At 37.7% G+C, this 20,543-nt stretch overlaps 2 pseudogenes across 1 annotated transcript; one reads left to right on the top strand and one right to left on the bottom strand.

The window, feature by feature from the left end:
• Positions 1 to 1,208: 1,208 nt before the first annotated feature.
• On the bottom strand, positions 1,209 to 1,870 carry LOC143272233 (immunoglobulin kappa variable 4-1 pseudogene; annotated as a pseudogene).
• Positions 1,871 to 19,470: 17,600 nt separating this feature from the next.
• On the top strand, positions 19,471 to 20,105 carry LOC102927701 (immunoglobulin kappa variable 4-1 pseudogene; annotated as a pseudogene). The gene is made up of 2 exons (XR_013049651.1): positions 19,471 to 19,524; positions 19,690 to 20,105. The product of XR_013049651.1 is annotated as an immunoglobulin kappa variable 4-1 pseudogene (transcript).
• The last annotated feature ends 438 nt before the right edge of the window (positions 20,106 to 20,543 follow it).

Genomic DNA, 20,543 nt, shown 5'->3' with positions numbered 1-20,543 from the left:
CTTAATCAGAACACTGATGAGATTAGTCTGCATATTGTTTACACAGGAGCACAAATGATTGCCCTCTAATAACACTAAATTCTGCTAATCAATACGTGGTGGAAAGACTGTAGAGTAGCATCTACTAACACAACATTACATCCAATGTTAGAGTGGAGAGAGGTTTCTCATTCCCGACAGTTGGAAAGCAGATGAGGGGCCTTCAGGGGAAGATGTAGCCCCAGAAATATGAGCAACAAAAATTACATTTTCTTTCCTTTGTGGATCCTAAATATGTTGTATTGTATGTTAAGTTTGTGTGTATACATGAATATATATATATATATATATGTGCGTGTGTGTGTGTATGTATGTATAAATGTGTATCGTTTTATGTGTGCATGATCATATGTGTGTGTATTTGTGTTTGTGCATATGTATGTGGTATGTGTATACAAATGTGTGTATGTAGTTATGTATATGTGTGTGAAAAAATAGAAGAGAGATTACAGTAAAAATGGGTCACAGCAGGAAAGAGAAGGGGAAATAAGAAAGATCAGTGGATGTGGTCATAATATATGATACACTTGAAAGACATTGCTTTTATGGTATGTGTATGAAATGAATATACATTAATAAACAAATTCAGTGTTAAGAAAGACTGCTCGGAGAGCAAAGACTCTTGCCACAAAGCTTGACATGAGACCTGAATTTTAACCCCAGAACTGATACAACAAAAAGAAAGACTCATGTCCAAGTTGTCGTCTGACTGTAATTGTGCACCTACATACATGTACACATGCAAGTTTTCATGCACAAAAATTGTAATTACATAAAATGTAATTTAAAAGTAAAATAATTTATAAAAATGGAAAGAAAAAAACTTGAGAAATATTTAGCAGTAAAGAAGTAAGAAAGTCCTCTAGAAGCTAGAAAAAGAAAGAAACTTTCCTAGAGTAGCAAACTGAAATGATGTTTGCCTACATCATCACTTCAGCCCATAGAGTCATATGTTGGATACCAGAACTCTAGATCTATAAAAAGATAAATCTCTCACATTCAAGCCACAGGGCTTGTGATAAACTGTTACAGAAAGATAATACTGTTTTCTTTCCTGCATTTTCGTATATACATTTTTTTTTTATACCAAAAGACATAAGACACATTGAACCCAATATTTTTGCTTGGTTCAGCAAATTTTCACATCAGAGCTTCAGGCACACCAGTTCTCAGGCAGAAGGGGGAAGTGTATAGTTCAAGGGCTGTGTGTGGTGCAGGCAGCTGGTGAGATTCTCAGAGGTTTTTGTTGGAGGCTGAAACACTGTGGGAGGGAAATCATAATCCTGAACACAGTAATAATCTGCCAGGTCTTCAGCCTGGACACTGCTGATGGTGAGAGTGTAATCTGTCCCAGACCCACTGCCTGTGAAGCGATCAGGGACCCCAGGGTTCTGAGTGGATCCCCAGTAGATCAGACATTTAGGAGCCTGCCCTGGTTTCTGCTGGAGCCAGATTAAGTGGTTCTTCTTGCTACTGCTGCCAAGCAGACTCTGACTGGACTTGCAGGTGATGGTGACCTTCTCTCCTGCTGACACAGCCAGGGAGGATGGAGACTGTGTCATCACGATGTCCCCACAGATACCTGTGACCATGAAATGACAATGAACATGCACAGAAACACAAACACACATTATGACAGTTAAAATGTCAGTTAATGTCCTTATAATGTCATATTGTCAAAGTATTATTATGTAAGAAATATTATGCCCTAGGATGCCTTGCAAATTTCTTATATACAAAAAAGTAACTCTGAAATAATTATGATAATTTTGGATTTCTCACCAGATACCCAGAGCAGCAGGGACATGAGAACTTGGGTCTGTGACTCCATCTTGCTTCCCCTGCTGTATGTTGCAGTTCTCATGGGAAAGCCCTGGTTTATAAATTCTGAGCCACTGGGCTGGGCTGGAAGGGCTCATGCAAAGCAGTCAGTAAATACAAAATCAAATGCCTAGGGAGCTTGTGTGAGAGTGGCTGGTGCAATCAACAGACAAACATACCTTCACAGAGAGTATGAGCAATCACTGAAAGGGATCCATTTATAGTGTCCCAAGAGAAATCTACTAGGTACTCTAATAGCAGCTGTGGGTTAAAATCCAAGACATAGTTAAATCAGGTGACTTTTGCAGAAATGTGAGGAGAGCTATATCAGATTGTCAGTCCAAGGGAAATCATAAGATATGCTCTCAAAAATTGCAACAACAAATTAGGAGACAGAGTAAGAAGACATGCAATAAAAGAAGGGGGGAATGGGTCAAAATTTGCTATCACAGATCTGCAAAGCCACTCTTACACTGAGGACAATGAACAGTGTCTCAGACATTTGGCCTCCAGTTTCAGGATAAGCATGGGACAGAGATGCAAAGAAAAGCCCAGAATTCACTCTGTGGAAATCATGGGGGTCATGAATTTAAGACTAGGATCAGAGAAGCTTTAATCTTGAAGCAAAGATAAACCCAGCAGAAACTAGCAAGTATCATCCCCATGACTTTGATAACTGAGAGATGCCTCTAAATTTGGGGAAACGGAAGAGGAATAAAAGAAATCAAATGTATAATGGGGGTGGGAAACAGGTGGTAGGAATAAAATTTGTGTCATCTTTAAAAAAAAAAAGAAACCAAATTTCTCCAAGAAGTCATGGCTGTAGACAAACACTGCCACAAGTGTTTATTCTATAAATGCATATTCCATGGTAATTTAGAAATTAGCTATATTGAAATGGGTCAAGGTGGTATTGCTGACATAGTGAATAGATAAAAACTTTGCCAGGAGAGGGCATAGCCATCCCAAATCAAGCAATAATTTTACAAAGGCCAATAAATATTTTGGTGATATGCATGTCTGTGTATGACCTGTTTACCTGATGCCTACAGAAGCCAGAAGATGGAGTCAGAGCTTCTAGAATTGGAGTTTCAGATCACTATGAGCTGCGTCCATATGGGTACTGGGATTTGACTCTAGACCCTCTGAAAGAGCAGCCAGTGATTGCTCCTAGTCAATGTGAATCTCTTCAGACCCATAAATGCCTTCTGAGTAAACAGAAATGACTTTTAAGAAGAAATGAAAAATTCCCTTAAAGAAATGGAGGAAAAGACAAACAAAAATTGGAAGAAATCAATAAACATCTTAAAGAAAGCCAAGGAAACCAAGGGAAAAAATAAAGAGGTGAAAGAAACAGTTCAAATCATGAAAATTGAAATAGAAGTAATAAAGAAGACATAAGCAGAGGGAATGCTATAAATAGCAAATCTGACTACACAAACAGGAACTACAGATGCAAGCATAACCAACAGAATAAAAGAGATGGAAGAGAGAATCTCCATTGTGGAGGACACAAAAGAGAAAATAGATCCATCTATAGATGTAACCAACCGTCTTATTAAATAAGAAACACAGAAATAATGCAAAGGAGAAAGCCGAGGGGTCAGAGCTCAGGGATAAAATCTCACCCTTCCACCTGCGGTGTCCCAGCTTCCCGAAGGAGACTCTATTTCCTGTCGGTTCGTCTATTTAAAGTATTTTGTTCTGCCTTCTCATTGGTTGCAAACCCAAACACGTGACTGCCTCGTCACTGTCTGAATGTACAGCCCCCTAGGTCTTAAAGGCATATGTCTCCAATGCTGGCTATATCCCTGAACACACAAATATCTATGGGATTAAAGGTGTGTACCACCACCGCCACACTCTTGCTATGGCTCTAATAGCTCTGACCCCCGGCAACTTTATTTATTAACATACAATCAAAATCACATTTCAGTACAATTTAGATTACCACCACATCCATCAATCAAAGAAAACACTAAAGCCAAAAACATCAGAACACTAAAATGTCCAGGAAATCTAGGACACCATGAAAAGACCAAACCTAAAAATAATAGGGATAGAAGGAGAAGAATTGCAGCTCAAAGGCACAAAAAATTCAACAAAATCATAGAAGAAAAGATTTCCAACCTAAAGAACATGTCTCTGAAGATACAAGAAGCTTACAGAACACCAAATAAACTAGACTCCCTCACCACATAATAATCAAACTTGAAAAGCATACAGAATAAAGAAAAAATATTAAGAGCACCAAAGGAAAAAGGCCAAGTGACTTATAAAAACAGAACCATCAGAATAACATCTGACTTCTCAATAGAGACTCTGAAAGCGTGAAGGTCCTGGATAGACATATGCAGACACTAAGAGACCACAGATGCTAGCCTAGACTATTATACCAAGCAAAACATTCAATCACCATACATGGAGTACACAAAATATTGCAAGACAAACCAGATTTAAACAATACCTATCCACAAATGCAGCCCTACAGAAAATACAAGAAGGAAAACTCCAACCTAAGGAAGTTAGATGTATCCACACAAACACAGACAATAGATAGACCCATAGCAGCAAATCCCAAAGAAGGGAAATACATACATACTACCAGCAAAAAGATAACAGGAATTAACAGTCACTGCGCATTAATATCCATTAATATCAATGGACTCAATTTGCATATAAAAAGACACAGGATAACAGAATCGATAAGAAAACAGGATCCATCCTTCTGCTGCATACAAGAAACATAACTCAACTTCAAAGACAGACATTATCTTAGAGTAAAGGGTTGGAAAAAGACTTTCCAACCAAATGTACCTAAGAAACAAGCTGATATAGCAATTCTAATATCTATCAAGATGGACTACAAGCTAAAATTATTCAAAAGATATCAAGAAGGACATTAAATATCCATCACATGAAAAATACATCAAGATGAAGTCTCAATTCTGAATATCTATGCCCCAAATACAAGGGCAACCACACAGGTAAAAGAAATATTACTAAAGCCTAAATTATATATCAAGGCCCACATACTAATGGTGTGAGACATCAACAACCAATAGACTCTCACCAATGGATATGTCTGCCAGACAGAAACTTGACAGAGAAATGATGGAACTAAAAGATGTTATTACTCAAATGGACTTAACAGAAATCTATAGAACACTTCACGCAATACAAAAGAATATACCTTCTTCTCAGCACAACATGCAACTTTCTCTAAAAATGACAGTATACTGGGTCACAAAGCAAATCTCAACAGATACAAAAAAATTTGAACCCCCCTGTATCTTATCAGATCACAAGTACAAACTTGTATAGCAACTTTGGAAGTCAGTATGGCAGTATGGCAATTTCTCAGAAAATTGGCAATCAATCTTCTTTAAGACCCAGCTATACCACTCTTGGGCATATACACAAAGACATGTTTATATTAGTTCACAGACATGATGGTAGAACTACCTCAGAATAATAATTTTTCACTTTTTCTAAAAGTTCAAATTCAGTTACATGAACCACCAGTTTAGTACTTGAGTTCTAGGATGTGAACTCTTAGAAAAAGTGAAAAATTTGTCAGTGTTGGGCTTCATTGTTGCACTACAACATGATTTCTTGAGGAAATCTTGCGTTTTCACTCTCTCCTTCCATTTTCTATTTATCATACCATTCTTTTCAGTCTGTAACATTTGGAAGGGTAGTGCCAAGTTTCTTTTTGCCTTACACTTGTAATGATATTAAAAGGATGATATATAAATCCATGGAATGAACTTTAGGCCTGTCTTTGCCTCCTTTTTCAATGCCCGGCATAGAAACTGCAGCTCAGTAGTTTGCAGTCATTTTCAAAGCTGTAGGAAAGCAAGAGTTTCAATGCTTGGCAATTTTGGTAGAGTGCAGTAAATAATTAGACCACAATTTTTACTTTTGCCTTCTGATTTTACTTATTTACCCCTCCCTTTATTCATCCACTGTCTTATTTCTGTTCTCTCCTCATTCTTAAACTTTCCTTTCCTCTTTCCCTTCCCTTTACTTCTCTTTTTCTCCCTCCCTCCCATTTTACTTCCTTTCTCCCACCCCCACTTTTCTCTTCTGTCCTTTGTCATTTATTCCATATTAATTTCTTTCACTTTGCTGTTTTCTGTTTTTACTCAACATGCTTATTGTTTCCCAAGGATTGTTATTCTGCGGTAGTTCTACTTCATGTCTGTGAACAGATATAAACATGTCTTTGGGTATATGCCCAAGAGTGGTATAGCTGGGTCTTAAAGAAGATTGATTTCCAATTTTCTGAGAAACTGCCATACTGATTTCCAAAGTGACTGTACAAGTTTGCACTCCAACCAACAGTGGGGGAGTGTTCCCCTTCCTCCAAATCCTTTCCAATATAAGCTGTCGTCACTGTTTTTGATCTTCGCCGTTCTGACAGCTGTAAGATGGTATCTCAGAGTTGTTTTCATTTGCATTTCTCTGATAACTGAGGATGTTGAGAAATTCCTTAAATGTCTTTTGGACATTTGAGGTTCTTCTGCTGAGAAATCTCTGTTTAGCTCTTTAACCCTTTTTTTTATTAGATCATTCATTATTTTGATTTCTAGTTTCTTGAGTTTTTCATACATTTTGGAGATCAGATGTAGGGTGGGTGAAGATATTTTCCCATTCTGTAGGCTCTTGTTGTGTTTTGTTTATTGTGTCCTTTGTTTTATAGAAGCTCCTTAGTTTCAGGAGATCCCATTTATTAATTGTTGCTCTCAGTGTCTGTGCTACTGGTGCTATATTTAGGAATTGGTCTCCTGTGCCAATGCATTAAAGGCTATACTTTCTCTTTTCTCTTATATCAGGATCATTATAACTGGATATATGTTGAGGTCTTTGATCCACTTGGACTTAAATTTTGTGCATGGGCATAAATATGAATCTATTTGCAATCTTCTACATGCTGACATCCAGTTATGCCAGCACCATTTGTTGAAGATGCTTTCTTTTTTCCATTATGCAGTCAGTTTTTTTCTTTGTCAAAATCAAGTGGGTTAATGTCGGGGTTTTCAATTTTATTCCATTGGTCCAATTATCAGGTTTTTATGTCAATACCAAGCTGTTTTTTTATTACTATAGCTCTATAATAGAGCTTGAAGTCAGGGATGGTGATGCCTCCAGAAGTTGCTTTATTGAACAATTATTTTAGCTATCTCAGTTTTATTTTGTTTTTCCATATGGGGTTAAGTATTGTTCTTTCTGGGTCTGTAAAGAATTGTGTTGTGATTTTGATGGGAATTTTATCAAATGTGCAGATTGCTTTTGTTAAAATTGCCGTGTTAATTCTACCTAACCACGAGCATGGACAAATTTTCCATTTTCTGCAATTTCTTTCTTTTCAAAGACTTAAAGTTCTTGTCATACAAGTCTTTCATATACTTAGTTATAATTACCCCAAGGTATTTTATATTATCATGGTTATTGTAAAGGGTAATGTTTCTCTGATTTCATTCTTGACCTATTTATCATTTGTATATAGGGAGCTTCTGAATTTTTTGAGCTAATCTTGTATCCTGCCTTTTTTACTGAAGGTGTTTTTCAGCTGTAGAAGTTCCTTGGTAGAATTTTTGGGGTCACTTGATGATACTATCATATCATCTGTAAATAGCAAAAGTTTGTCTTCTTCCTTTCCAATGCATAGTCTTGATCTCCTCTTCTTGTCTTATTCCTCTAGCTAGAACACCAAGTACTATATTAAATAGATATGGGGAGAATGGACAGCCTTGTCTTGTTCCCCATTTTAGTGGAATAGCTTTGAGTTTCTCTCCATTTCATTTGATGATGGCTGTTGACTTGCTGTATATTGCCTTTATTATGTTTAGGTATGTTTTTTGTATTCCTGATCTCACCTTTTTCATGAGGGGATGTTGAGTTTTTCAAAGGCTTTTTTGGAATCTAATAAGATGATAATTTGTTTTTTTTTCTTTCAGTTTGTTTATATGGTGTATTACATTGACAGATTTTCATATGTTGAACTATCCTTACATCTCTGGGATGAAGCCTACTTGGTCTTTTTGGACAAGGCTTTTGATGTGTTCTTGGATTCAGTTTGTCAGTATTTTATTGAGTATTTTTGCATCAGTGTTCATGAGGGACATTATTCTGTAATTCTCTTTCCTAGTTGCATCTTCGTGTGGTTTGAGTATCAGGGTAACTGTAGTCTCATAAAAAGAATTTGCCAATGTTTGTTCAGTTTCTCTTGTGTGGAACAATTTCAGGAGTATTGGTATTAGCTCTTTGAAATTCTGGTAAAACTCTGTCCTGATTTCCTCTGATCCTGGGCTGTTTTTGGTTGGGAGTCTTTCAATGACTGTTTCTGTTTCCTTAGGGGTTATTGGTCTCTTTAAATTATTTTTCTGGTCTTGATTTAATTTTGATATGTTGTACCTATTCAGTAAATCATCCATTTCTTTTAGATTTTACAATTTTATGAAGTATAGGTTTTGAAGTATGACCTGATGATTTTCTGGATTTCCTCATTGTCTGTATGTTTCCCTTTTCATTTCTGATTTTGTTAATTTGGATGATCTCTCTGTCTTTTGGTTATTTTGGATAAGGACTTGTCTATCTTGTTGATTTTCTCAAAGAACTAACTCTTTGTTTCATTGATTCTTTGTGTTCTTCTCTTTGTTTCAATTCTATTGATTTCAGCCCTTAGTTTGAAGATTTTCCAGCATCTATTCCTTCAGGGTGATGTTGCTTCTTTTTGTTCTAGAAATTTCAGGTGTGCTGTTCAGTGACTAGTGTGAGATTTCTAAAACTTCTTTATGTTTGCATTTAGTGTTATCAATTTTCTGCTTAGCACTGCTTTCAGAGTTTCCCATACATTTGGGTGTGTTGTGCATTCATTTTTATTGATTCTGGGAAGTCTTTAATTTCTTTCTTTATTTCTTCATTGGCTCATTAGTGAAAGAGTTGCACATTATTCAGTTTCCATGAGTTTGTAGGCTTTCTGTAACTTATGTTGTTGTTGAATTCTAACTTTAAGCCATGGTGGTCTGATAAGATACAGGGGGTTATTCAAAATTTTTTTGTATCTTTTGAGATTTGCTTTGTGTCCCAGAATACTGTCAGTTTTAGAGAAGATTCCATGTTGTGCTGAGAAGAAGGTATATTCTTTTGTATTGGGTGAAGTGTTCTCTAGATGTCTGTTAAGTCCATTTGAGTAATAACATCTTTTATTTCCCTCATGTCTCTGTCAAGTTTCTTTCTGGCAGACATGTCCATTGGTGGGATTTTGTTGTTGATGTCTCGCACCATTAGTGTGTGGGCTTTGATATATAATTTAAGCTTTAGTAATATTTCTTTTATGTGTGTGGTTGCCCTTGTGTTTGGGGCATAGATATTCAGAATTGAGACTTCATCTTGATGGATTTTTTTTCCTGTAATGAATGTTTAATGTCCTTCTTCATACCTTTTGATTAATTTTAGTTTCAAGTCTGTTTTGTTAGATATTAGAATAGCTACACCAGCTTGCTTCTTAGATCCATTTGATCAGAAAGTCTTTACCCAACCATTTACTCTGAGATAATGTCTGTGTTTGAAGTTGAGTTATGTTTCTTGTATGTAGCAGAAGGATGGATCCTGTTTTCTTATCCATTTTAGTATTCTGTATCTTTTTATATGCAAATTGAGTCCTTTGATATTAATAGATATTAATAACCAGTGACTATTAACTCCTGTTATATTTTCTTGGTAGTATGTTTGTATTTCCCTTCTTTGGGATTTGCTGCTCTTAGTTTATCTATTATCTGTGTTTGTGTGGGTACATCTAACTTCCTTAGGTTGGAGTTTTCCTTGTTGTGCTTTCTTTAGGGCAGCATTTGTGAAGAGGTATTGTTTAAATCTGGTTTTGTCTTGAAATATTTTGTGTACTTCATCCACAGTGATTGAAAGTTTTTCTTGGTATAATAGTCTAGGCTAGCATCCGTGGTCTCTTAGTGTTTGCATTATGTGTATCTAGGACCTTTGTGCTTTCAGAGTCTCCATTAAGAAGCCAGATGTTATTCTGATGTGTCTGCCAGTATAAGTCACTTGTCCCTTTTCCTTTGCTGATTTTAATATTTTTTCTTTACTCTGTATGTTTATTGGTTTGATTATTATGTGGCAAGGAGACATTTTTTGGATGCAGTCTATTTGGTGTTCTGTAATTTTCTTATATCTTCATAGACATAGCCTTCTCTAGGTTGGGAATGTTTTCTTCTATGACTTGAATGTGGTTTTTTGTGCCTTTGAGCTGGAATTCTTCTCCTTCTTCTATCCCTATTATTTTTAGGTTTGGTCTTTTCATGGTGTCCCAGATTTCCTGGACCTGTTGTTTTATGACATTTTTGGCTTTAGTGTTTTCTTTGATTGATTAATCTGTTTCCTCTATTGTTTCCTCCACACCAGAGATTCTCTCTTTCATCTCTTTTATTCTGTTGATTATGCTTGCATCTGTAGTTCCTATTTGTTTAGTCAGATTAGCTATTTCTAGCAATCCCTCGGTTTATGTCTTATTTATTGTTTCAATGTTCATGACTTGAACTCTTTCTTTCACTTCTTTGATTGTTTTTTGCCCTTGGTTTTCTTGGCCTTTTTAAAGGTATTTATTGATTTCTTCCATTTTTGTTTGTCTTTTCCTCCATTTATTTAAGGGAATTTTTTCATTCCTTTTTTAAAGTCATCTCATTTACTCAGAAGGCATTTGTGGTTCTGGAGAGATTCACATTGATTGCAAGAACACACAGGATGCTCTTTCAGAGGGCCTAGAGTCAAATCCCAGTTCCCACATTGTGGCATTCCATAGTAATATGTAACTTCAATTCTAGAAGCTCTGAGTCCCTCCTCTGGCTTCTGTAGGCACCAGGTAAGAAGGTCATACACAGATATGCATGCAGCCAAAACATCCATAGACATGAAAATGATAAAGAAGATACTACTATTGTCTCTATTTCTCTGCTAGTATGTCATCCACAGTGTTTGAAGGTGATGGATCACTAATGGGTTTATCTTAAGTGCATGTTGGAACAAGTGTTAAAGAGTCCTCAGCTCCGACTAGCTGTTTTGAGTTCTCCAATGTAATCCTCTCACATAGATTCAGAGAATCTCTTCCAGAGAGGCTCTCCTGAGAGGTGCAGCATGGGTGGACCCTGGGTCTGCTTAGGCAGGACAGATTTTGTTCATGGAAGCCGCTCTGTATAGAGACTTCCTAAACTTTGAATGTGATAATAAACTCCCACATACTCAGGCACCAGCCCTCTGATATTTATCCCTAGCCCAGTGCCACTGAACAAGTCAGGTACCTTAGCTGGAAGCCTCATAATTCAGAAGCTGTGAAAACTAGACTGGTTTATTATGAAGCTAATTTAAATGGTAGTTCCATCACTATATAAAAGGTTCTAACTAGAGCTGAAGATATTGGCTCTCCAAAGATGGACTGAGAGAGTATACTTTGGGTCATCTCAAAATCTTCAGTAGGTCTTAAATAAGAAGGAAAGATGTTCACCTGGGAAAGAAATTCAATGTCACAGGCAATACGGTCATCTATTGAATAATTTAACATTTATTGTGACTTATGAACAAAAATATTCAGTTTTTAAAAAGAGCGAAGATTTGTAAACATTGTTCTAGGATTTGCTCATAACAGTCCACTCCTTCTATGTGGCAATCTTCATCTGAGTCCTTCCTGTCAAATCTCGCTCAAGATCACAGGTACAAACATCATAGGTCCAGCATTTGTTATATGTGAACTGAACACACATGGATGGCAGCAGCATCCCACAGATCACCATGCATCCCCATTCACTTTATTTCTTTTCTCTGTTCTTGCTAGGAATCCATAGCATCAGCAGCCCCAGGAACTGAGTAGAGAATCTCATTTGAGAAGCTGAACTAAGGATTCCAGACCAGTTAAAGCAAGGTTGCATGCAGGTGAGCTTTTATTTCACACTTGCTAAGAAGGCTCAGAGAACAATATGCAAATCTCCTGGTGGGTAAGGTGAAAGAGCCAGACAAAGGTAATGAGGCCCTGGAGTGAGGCGAGTGATATAAGTATCTTTTATATTTGAAGGAAAACCAATAGACATAAAATCCATGTTTCTTGAACCAGCCTACATTATCCCATGGTGAATGTCTGAGATCTGTGGAGAATATATACTATATATTCATATACATATATATGTGTATATATGTGTATGCATATAGATATACATCTCTGCCCCCTTATGACAGCATCAGAAGTACAGGTCTGTGTGTGTGTGTGTGTGTGTGTGTGTGTGTGTGTGTGTGTATTGGTGAAATTATTAAGGCCACTCCACATAGTTAAAAGGATATTTATTTAATGGCATAACTCACAAATTAAGGGATAGGTAGGTTGCAGGGTCTGGGGAAGGTGTATCACAGTCCAGCAGTGTTCTCTGGAGCTCTGCTCAGTCCACTTTCAACGTTCAGCATCCCAGCACCGAGGGAGCGCTCACCCATTCAGCTCTTGGGTCTCCAGGCACCTCTCCTGGCCTCTCCTCATAGGCGTGACAGTTGCCAGAGTCTCAATGGGGGTTGGAACTTCCAGATCCAAGCAGGAATGGCTACCCACTACATCTCCCCCTTTTTGTCTAAATAAGAAGGTTCTAAACTAATACAAGACTATATACAAAGGAATGGTTATCAAATATTGTCCAGGAATAATGAGGGATAATGACCTAGATAAGATGGAAATACAACCAATACAAACAATATCAAGCAAGAAACACATACTAAAATCCAGAGAAGTATAGAGCATAGGTAAATCGCATGTTATAAAGATCATTCCAAAAAGTGTCCTATCCTAAAGAACCTGAATCTAATACTTAATATATTCTATCTAAGATATTATATAGACTAAGTTGTAACTATAACTGCTAGTCTTCAGTCCCATCAAAGACCTGAGAAGGAACATAATGGTATCTGAGAAATGGTAGATGGATGCAAGCAACTTTCAGGAATCTTGCAAGAGTAGACCAAGACAGCTGGAAGCCTGGACAGTCACCTAATGTTTCTCAGCATTGTTTGTGCATTCAAATTGGCTACAGGCCTAGAGTATCTGACAGACCATTTTCGGAAGCAGGAATTCTGAAAGACCATCGTACCCTGTCTTGGCAGAGTACAGTGGTCACTTTCCTTGTGTTCTGCTTGTCCAGAAAGGACAGCATTGCATTTGTACTGTCAGCAGTCAAGGCAAGGGCAGTTCTTTGCCCAATAGGCCATTTTGTGCCAAGAAGACAAACTTCCAAATGGAAATGTCTTAGAAGCCCAACATTCTCTCAGGATCAAATTGGTGCAGTCAGGAGCAATTGTGTCTCTCACGTTAACAGAATTCTAAGTTATTTAAATGCCATATTCTCTAGGTCTGTGAAGTGTTTGAAGATTACCTGTCCAGGTATCTGTAAATCCGGATAACCTAACTAATGTAGCTATAGAGATGACAGTCATATTTGACTATAAATCAACAAGTCTTATCTGTTGAAATAACCTAAGGACTGAGGCTTCACGAAAACAAGGTAAACAGTTTATAAGAAAATGTATGGTGAAGAACGATGACTTCAAAATTATGACAATACACAAGATATTTATAACAGAGGTAGGAATATATAGTGCGATATGCAATATGACAATAATCTTAAATATATATCAATATACTGAATATCCTAAACAGAAGTAGAACATACATAAAGTATGACAGGTATAAATTTACATTTGTATCAATATACAAATATTTCAAATAAGCGTAGAAATATATGTACATTATAACAAATATAGTTCTGTATTTGTATCAATATACAAATTATCTTAAACAGGAATATAAAAATAGTTTACATTTGTATCAACATATAGGAATCTATAATAGTACAAATTACAGTGCAAATTATCTAAGGTTGCTATTTTACTAAATTTGTTTACTAGTATATACAATGATCTACCATCATATCTTATACCTATCCATTTCATTTCTTCTCCCCCCCCTTTTTTAGAATACTGAGTCTAATATTTTCTTCCACCCCAACACTATAACCATCATCCATAACCCTGAGAATTATGAAACCTAAGGGAGAAGGGGCGTCGTTTTCTTAGAATTGCTTCCTGCCGTTTAGGGGGTGATGTTATCTCTGTTGGGTAATGCTAGAAAGCTCAGGTAGCTAAATCTCAGTTAGACTAACTGTAGGTTCTGCAGCAAGTTTTACTGTAATGGGTAAGTTTGTCTGAAATTCTGGCAAGAAGTGTAGTATGATGATGATTACCATGGCATCATTCTGGATTGGGTAGAGTTGTTGTTGTAGGGGCCCCATCTTCCTTTTGGAGACGTCTGAGACTGCTATTGGAAAAACTTATTTGTTATCAAAAATGGGAGGTTTGGATTTAAAGAGGACATAGCATATAAGAAAGGATTCTGAGAAATCAAGAGTAAGCATGGAGAGAATTAAAATTTAGAAGACAATAGCCTTTTTTTTAGACCTTCTGTCTCACACCAGAGGGCTCTTCTGATATGGGACTGAAGAATCTCTCAAACTTTTCTTTTAGCAATATGCTTGGGTTTAGAGAAGGAGTGAGCCAATTCCATCTCCAAAGCCAGCTTGGCCTATAATTGAATTTGAACCACAACTTTTCTAGATTGATAGAGAGATACATGTTAGACAGTGAGATTTTACCGTGTGCAGATTGGTACCAATGGATTCTTTCTTTTATTGTTAACTGTTGCTGTTTATTTAGCATATCCTTTAAAGTTCTATTGGATCTTTCTTTGACTGCTTGGCCTGTGGGATTGTGTGGTATACCTGTAATATGCTTTATATTATAATAAGCAAAGAATTGTCTCATTTTATTGGAGATATATGCTGGGGCATTATCTGTCTTAATTTGTACAGGTATTCCCATGATGGCCATAACTACTAATAGGTGTGTAATCACAGAATCAGCCTTTTCAAAACTCATAGGAGTTGCCCATTGAAATTCTGAATAGGTGTCAATGGTGTGATGTACATACTTTAATCTTCCAAATTCTGTAAAATGAAACAGATCCATCTGCCAAATTTCATTTCTTTGTATACCTTTTGGATTGCTCCCTGCAGGTAATGGAGTTTGGTTATAGATGGAACAAGTAGGACCTTTTTTCTACAATATCCTTAGCCTGTTGCCAAGTGATGGAGAAATCCTTCTTCAAACCTTTGCTATTTACATGGTATTTCTTATGACATTCTGAGGCTTCTAGCACATTAACTATTAGTACCTGATCAATCTCATCATTACCTTTTGCTAGAGGTCCTGGCAGACCTGTATGGTATCTGAAATGTGTATTATCAGGAATCAATTCAGCATTTTCAATATGTAAAAGAACTCTCTCTGCATATTGAGAGTCAGTGACTATATTGAGGAGTTCTGTGAAGTCCATCAGTACCATAAGAATGGCATAAAGTTCTGTAAGTGGCTTGCACATTCCTGTCAGTGAAACATCCCTCACCAAATATTTGATCTTGGGAGATCACAAAACCTCTGATTTTACCTTGTTGTTCTAATTTTTTTGCCTCTTCTCTCAACCAGCTTTTCACTGTAACTGCTGGCTATATTCTAGAACAGCTGAAATTAACTGATGCCAGTCATCTGGAATGATTCTATGTGATGTAGACCACGAATTTAACATTTGTTTTACATATGTGGAGTGTATCCTATACATAACTACTGCTTCCTTTATATTTTTAAAGTCCCTTGTTGAAATTGGTTGTATTGTATATGTCATATATGGTTCGGGGTATGTGTCATCTGCTGGCTTCTCATGGACGATAACAGGATAAGCTATTGTATGAGAGCCATTTGGAGATGTTACAACCTCTATGGTCTTGACCTTCTGCTTATTAGTTCCCTTGTCATGTTTACTGAGAGTTTCTTCTAGAGCTTGCAAATGAGCCCTTAAGGTCTGTTCTAGGGAGTGAACCTCCTCTCTTGCAAGGGACTCCAGATTTCTCATGGAATCATAGAAGTTTTTATGTTCCTCAGAAACACATGATTCTATGGACCTTATCTTATCAATTAATGATAATCTCTCTTCCTTATATACCGTCTGAGTAGCCACAACTTCACTCTGGAGAGTTAGTGTTCTCTCCATTAAATATTAATATTTACTATCAATAAAATCAATTTTTGGTACAACCCTGTTTTGTAAATCCTGATTAGCAGATTCTAGAGAAAGAATCTTTGTCTGTAAGCCTTCATTGCTATCTTTGAAAGCCTGTAAATCCTGGTTAGCAAATTCCAGAGAGAGAATCTTTTTCTGTAAGCCTTCATTGCTATCTTTTAAAGCCTGTATCAGTCCCAATAATGACTCATCTTTGTTCTTTAACCAGTGTTTGAACACTGTGTGAATTATTATGATGAATGCCAAAATGGTACAGGCCAGATATGCCTTAGGAATGTCATATATTTCCAGGAAGATGTCATTCATCATACATGCAAAAAAGGTTTTTAAATTCTTGTGAGGTAATGTTGTCAGCCATATTACAAGAATTACTCAAAATTTGTTAGTCAATTTTAAGGTGTAAAATTATCAAGTACCTTTACTTGAAATGATATGCTTACCTTTCATGGTTTTTGGGGTGTGTAGTAGCACTATTCAGCCAGCAGGTGGCGTTGGTACAGCTCCAAAACAGGGCCTGCTGGCGATCTTGCCTGGAGTCTGAGATGGAGGAAACCTGAGCCAGCACTCCCCTGCCTCTTTCGCTGGTCTCAGGGCTAAGCTCGGGAACTGAGATGGACTAGCTGCTCCCTGTTTCGGGAATGGAACCTTGTAGGTGTTCCCTGGTTATATGGAACTTTGCAGGCGAGTTTAGGTACCCACCAGCTAGGGAGGAAGAGGGATGAGTCACCCAGGCCTTTGGAATTTGCCCCATGTGAGCGCCAGATATTGGTGAAATTATTAAGGCCACTCCACGTAGTTAAAAGGATATTTATTTAATGGCATAACTCACAAATTAAGGGATAGGTAGGTTGCAGGGTCTGGGGAAGGTGTATCGCAGTCCAGCGGTGTTCTCTGTAGCTCTGCTCAGTCCACCTCCACCATTCAGCATCCGGGTACCAAGAGAGCACTTGCCCATCCAGCTCTCGGGTCTCCAGGAGCCTCTCCTGGCCTCTCTTGGCCTCGCCTTGTAAGTGTGACAGTTGCCAGAGTCTCAATGGGGGTTGGAACTTCCAGATCCAAGCTGGAATGGCTACCCACTACATGTGTGTGTTGGTGTGTGTGTGTGTGTGTGTGTGTGTGTGTGTGTGTGTGTGTGTGCACTTTGCACAGGCAACTCTGTGACTCTCCCTCAGCCTGTCATTAAAAAGAAGTAAGTCTCTTCAGCAATAGGTCTTTGTCATCAGTCTGTGGAGAGAAAGCAATAGCCAGAGTTGTGGTTTCCACGGTGATGCTCTGAGCAACAACTTATTAAGATGTAACCCAGTCCTGACACTGGAGGTTTCACGTGGTGGTGAAAGATGTCTAGTGGAGGTATGACAAACCTTTTCTATTTGCTGATTTCACTTAGATTTCTTTCATGTTTACATGTTAGAAAGTCTCTACTGAGGTAGGTTTCCATATGATCTCTCAAATGGCTCTTAGTGTTAATTGTTGCTCCCTGTATTCCTTCTCTTACTCCTCTCTTTCATCCCTTATATATCTCATTAAATATCGAGAAATTGAGCTGGTGTCCAACTAGAGCTTTCATCCCTACTGACTAGTGTTCATGGTGCTGAAAGATAATCTACATTCTACCAGAGGAGAAAGGTGACCACCAACCCAGTCATAAATCCTATGATCTAGAATGGTTGTGGAACTAACCAACTTCTATGTAATTGAATTCAATGTTTACTCCATGAGATACAACCCATGCCTGATACTAATCTGGTGGTCAAGAACTTGAGACTAGATAGGTCATGGGCCCAGTGGAAATCTAGATATTATTTCTGCTAAAGGAACACAACAATGAAATGACCTAATGACATTCTGTTATACCCATATAACAGAATATAAGCTTAGCTTCCATCAGAGAAGCTTCTTGCTGCAGTAGATAGGAACGAATACAGAGAATCACAAGTAGACAAGGTACAGAGAGTGGGAGACCTTGGAACATTCATTCCTAAAGGGAATGTCTTCATCAAACTCCTCTTTGAGGGCTCAGGGATCTCTGTGGAAGAAGAGAGGGAAAGATTGTGATAGTCAGAGGGATGGATGACATCAAGGAAACGGTGTCTTCCAGACACTGCAGGATTGATGGAAACAGGAAATCACAGAGACTTAACTAGAATGTGCTATGTACCCCAGGCTAGCTTTAATCTTATGATCCTCTTGCTACTGTCTCCCCAGTTCTGGGATTACAGATGTGAATCTCAACTCCTTATCATGATATTTTATTTATTTATTTTTGTTGTACTTTACACAGAATACTGGATCTATAATGTACTTCTTATATATATTTTCATAATTCAGTACTTTGGATCTTGGAAGGTTCTTTGACTTCTGTTATTGGTATTGATTTTCATCCATACAGAAATATTTTTTCCTTTCGATAGCAAAATTCTATGATGTTGTAGTCTATTGTTCTTTGTAAAATTATTGCTTGATTTGGGGTGGCTGTGCCCCCTTCTGGCAAAGTTTTTATCTGTTCACTATGTCAGCAAGACCACCTTGACTCATTTCAATATAGCTAGTTTCTAAATTACCATAGAAGAATATGCATTTCTGGAATAAACACTGTTGGCAGTGTTTGTCTGCAGCCATGACTTCTTGGAGAGATTTGTTTTCTTTTTTTTTTTTTTAAGGAGATGACACAATTTTTATTTCTACTACTTGTTTCCCAGTCCCAGGATACATTTGGTTTTTTTTTTTTAATTCCTTTCCATTTCCCCAAATTTACAGGCTCTTTCAGTTATCAAAGTGGTGGGGATGATACTTGCTAGTTTCTGCTGCGTTTATCTTTGCTTCACGATTAAAGCTTCTCTGATTCCAGGCTTAAATTTATGACCCCCCTGATTTCCACAGAGCGAATTCTGGCCTTTTCTTTGCATCTCTGTCCCATACTTATCCTGAAACTGGAGGCCAAATGTCTGAGACAATGTTCATTGCCCTCAATGTAAGAGTGGCTTTGCAGATGGGAGATAACAAATTTTGATCCAATACCCCTCCTCCCCCGTCTCTCTTCCTTCTTTTATTGCATGTCTTCTTACTTTTTCCTAATTTGTTGTTGCAATTTTTGAGAGCATATCTTATGATTTCCCTAGGACTGACAATTTGAGATAGCACTCCTCACATTCCTGATTTAAATATGTCTTGGATTTTAACCCACAGCTGTTATTAGAGCACCTAGTAGATTTTTCTTGGAAATGCTGTAAATGGATCCCTTTCAGTGATTGTTCATGCTCTCATTGATGGTATTTTTGCCTGTTGATTGACACCAGCTGCTTTCACACAAACTCCCTAGGCATTTGCTTTTGAATTTGCTGACTGCTTTGCATGAGCCCTTCCAGCCCAGCCCAGCTGCTCAGAATTTATAACCAAGGGCTTTCCCATGAGAACTGCATCATACAGCAGGGGGAGCAAGATGGAGTCACAAACTCAAGTTCTCATGTCCCTGCTGCTCTGGGTGTCTGGTGAGAAATTACAAAATATTATAATTATTTCAGGGTCAGGGCATAATATTTCTTACATAATAATACTTTGACAATATGACATTATAAGGACATTAACTGACATTTTAACTGTCATAATGTGTGTTTGTGTTTCTGTGCATGTTCATTGTCATTTCATGGTCACAGGTATCTGTGGGGACATCGTGATGACACAGTCTCCATCCTCCCTGGCTGTGTCAGTAGGAGAGAAGGTCACCATCAGCTGCAAGTCCAGTCAGAGTCTGCTTGGCAGCACTACCAAGAAGAACCGCTTAATCTGGCTCCAGCAGAAACCAGGGCAGGCTCCTAAACGTCTGATCTACTATGCATCCACTCTGGACACTGGGGTCCCTGATCGCTTCATAGGTAGTGGGTCTGGGACAGATTACACTCTCACCATCAGCAGTGTCCAGGCTGAAGATCTGGCAGATTATTACTGTGTGCAGGATCTCAGTTATCCTCCCACAGTGTTTCAACCTCTAACAAAAACCTCCTCTGAGAATCTCATCAGCTGCGTGCACCACACACAGCCCTGGACCTGTGCACTTCCCTCTTCTGCCTGAGAGCCAGTGTGGTTGAAACACTGATGTGAAAGTTTGCTGAGCCAAATAAAACATAATGGGTTCAATGTCTCATGTCTTTCAGTATAAAAAACGTATATATGGAAATTCAGGAAAGAACCCAGAAAGAATCTTTCTGTCCTTCTGTAATACATTACCACAAATTCTGTTGCTTCAATATTAGAGATTTGTATTTTTTTGGTTCTTGAGTTCTGGTGTCCAACATATGACTCTGTTGGCTGAAGTGATGATGTAGGCAAACATCACTTCAGCTTGCTGCTCTAGGAAAGTTTCTTTTCTTTTTAGCTTCTTTTTTCTACTTCTTTACTCCTGTATATTTCTCAAGTTTTTCCTTTCCATTTTTATAAATTCTTTTAATTTTAAATTACATTTTAGGTATTACATTTTTTGTGCATGCAAGCATGCATGTTTATATGTGTG

This window comes from Peromyscus maniculatus, chromosome 3 (assembly GCF_049852395.1).
Source record: "Peromyscus maniculatus bairdii isolate BWxNUB_F1_BW_parent chromosome 3, HU_Pman_BW_mat_3.1, whole genome shotgun sequence".
NCBI classification, from domain to species: Eukaryota; Metazoa; Chordata; class Mammalia; order Rodentia; family Cricetidae; genus Peromyscus; species Peromyscus maniculatus.
Note: the sequence above shows the minus strand (reverse complement) of the source record. Positions and strands in the feature narration are given on the sequence as shown.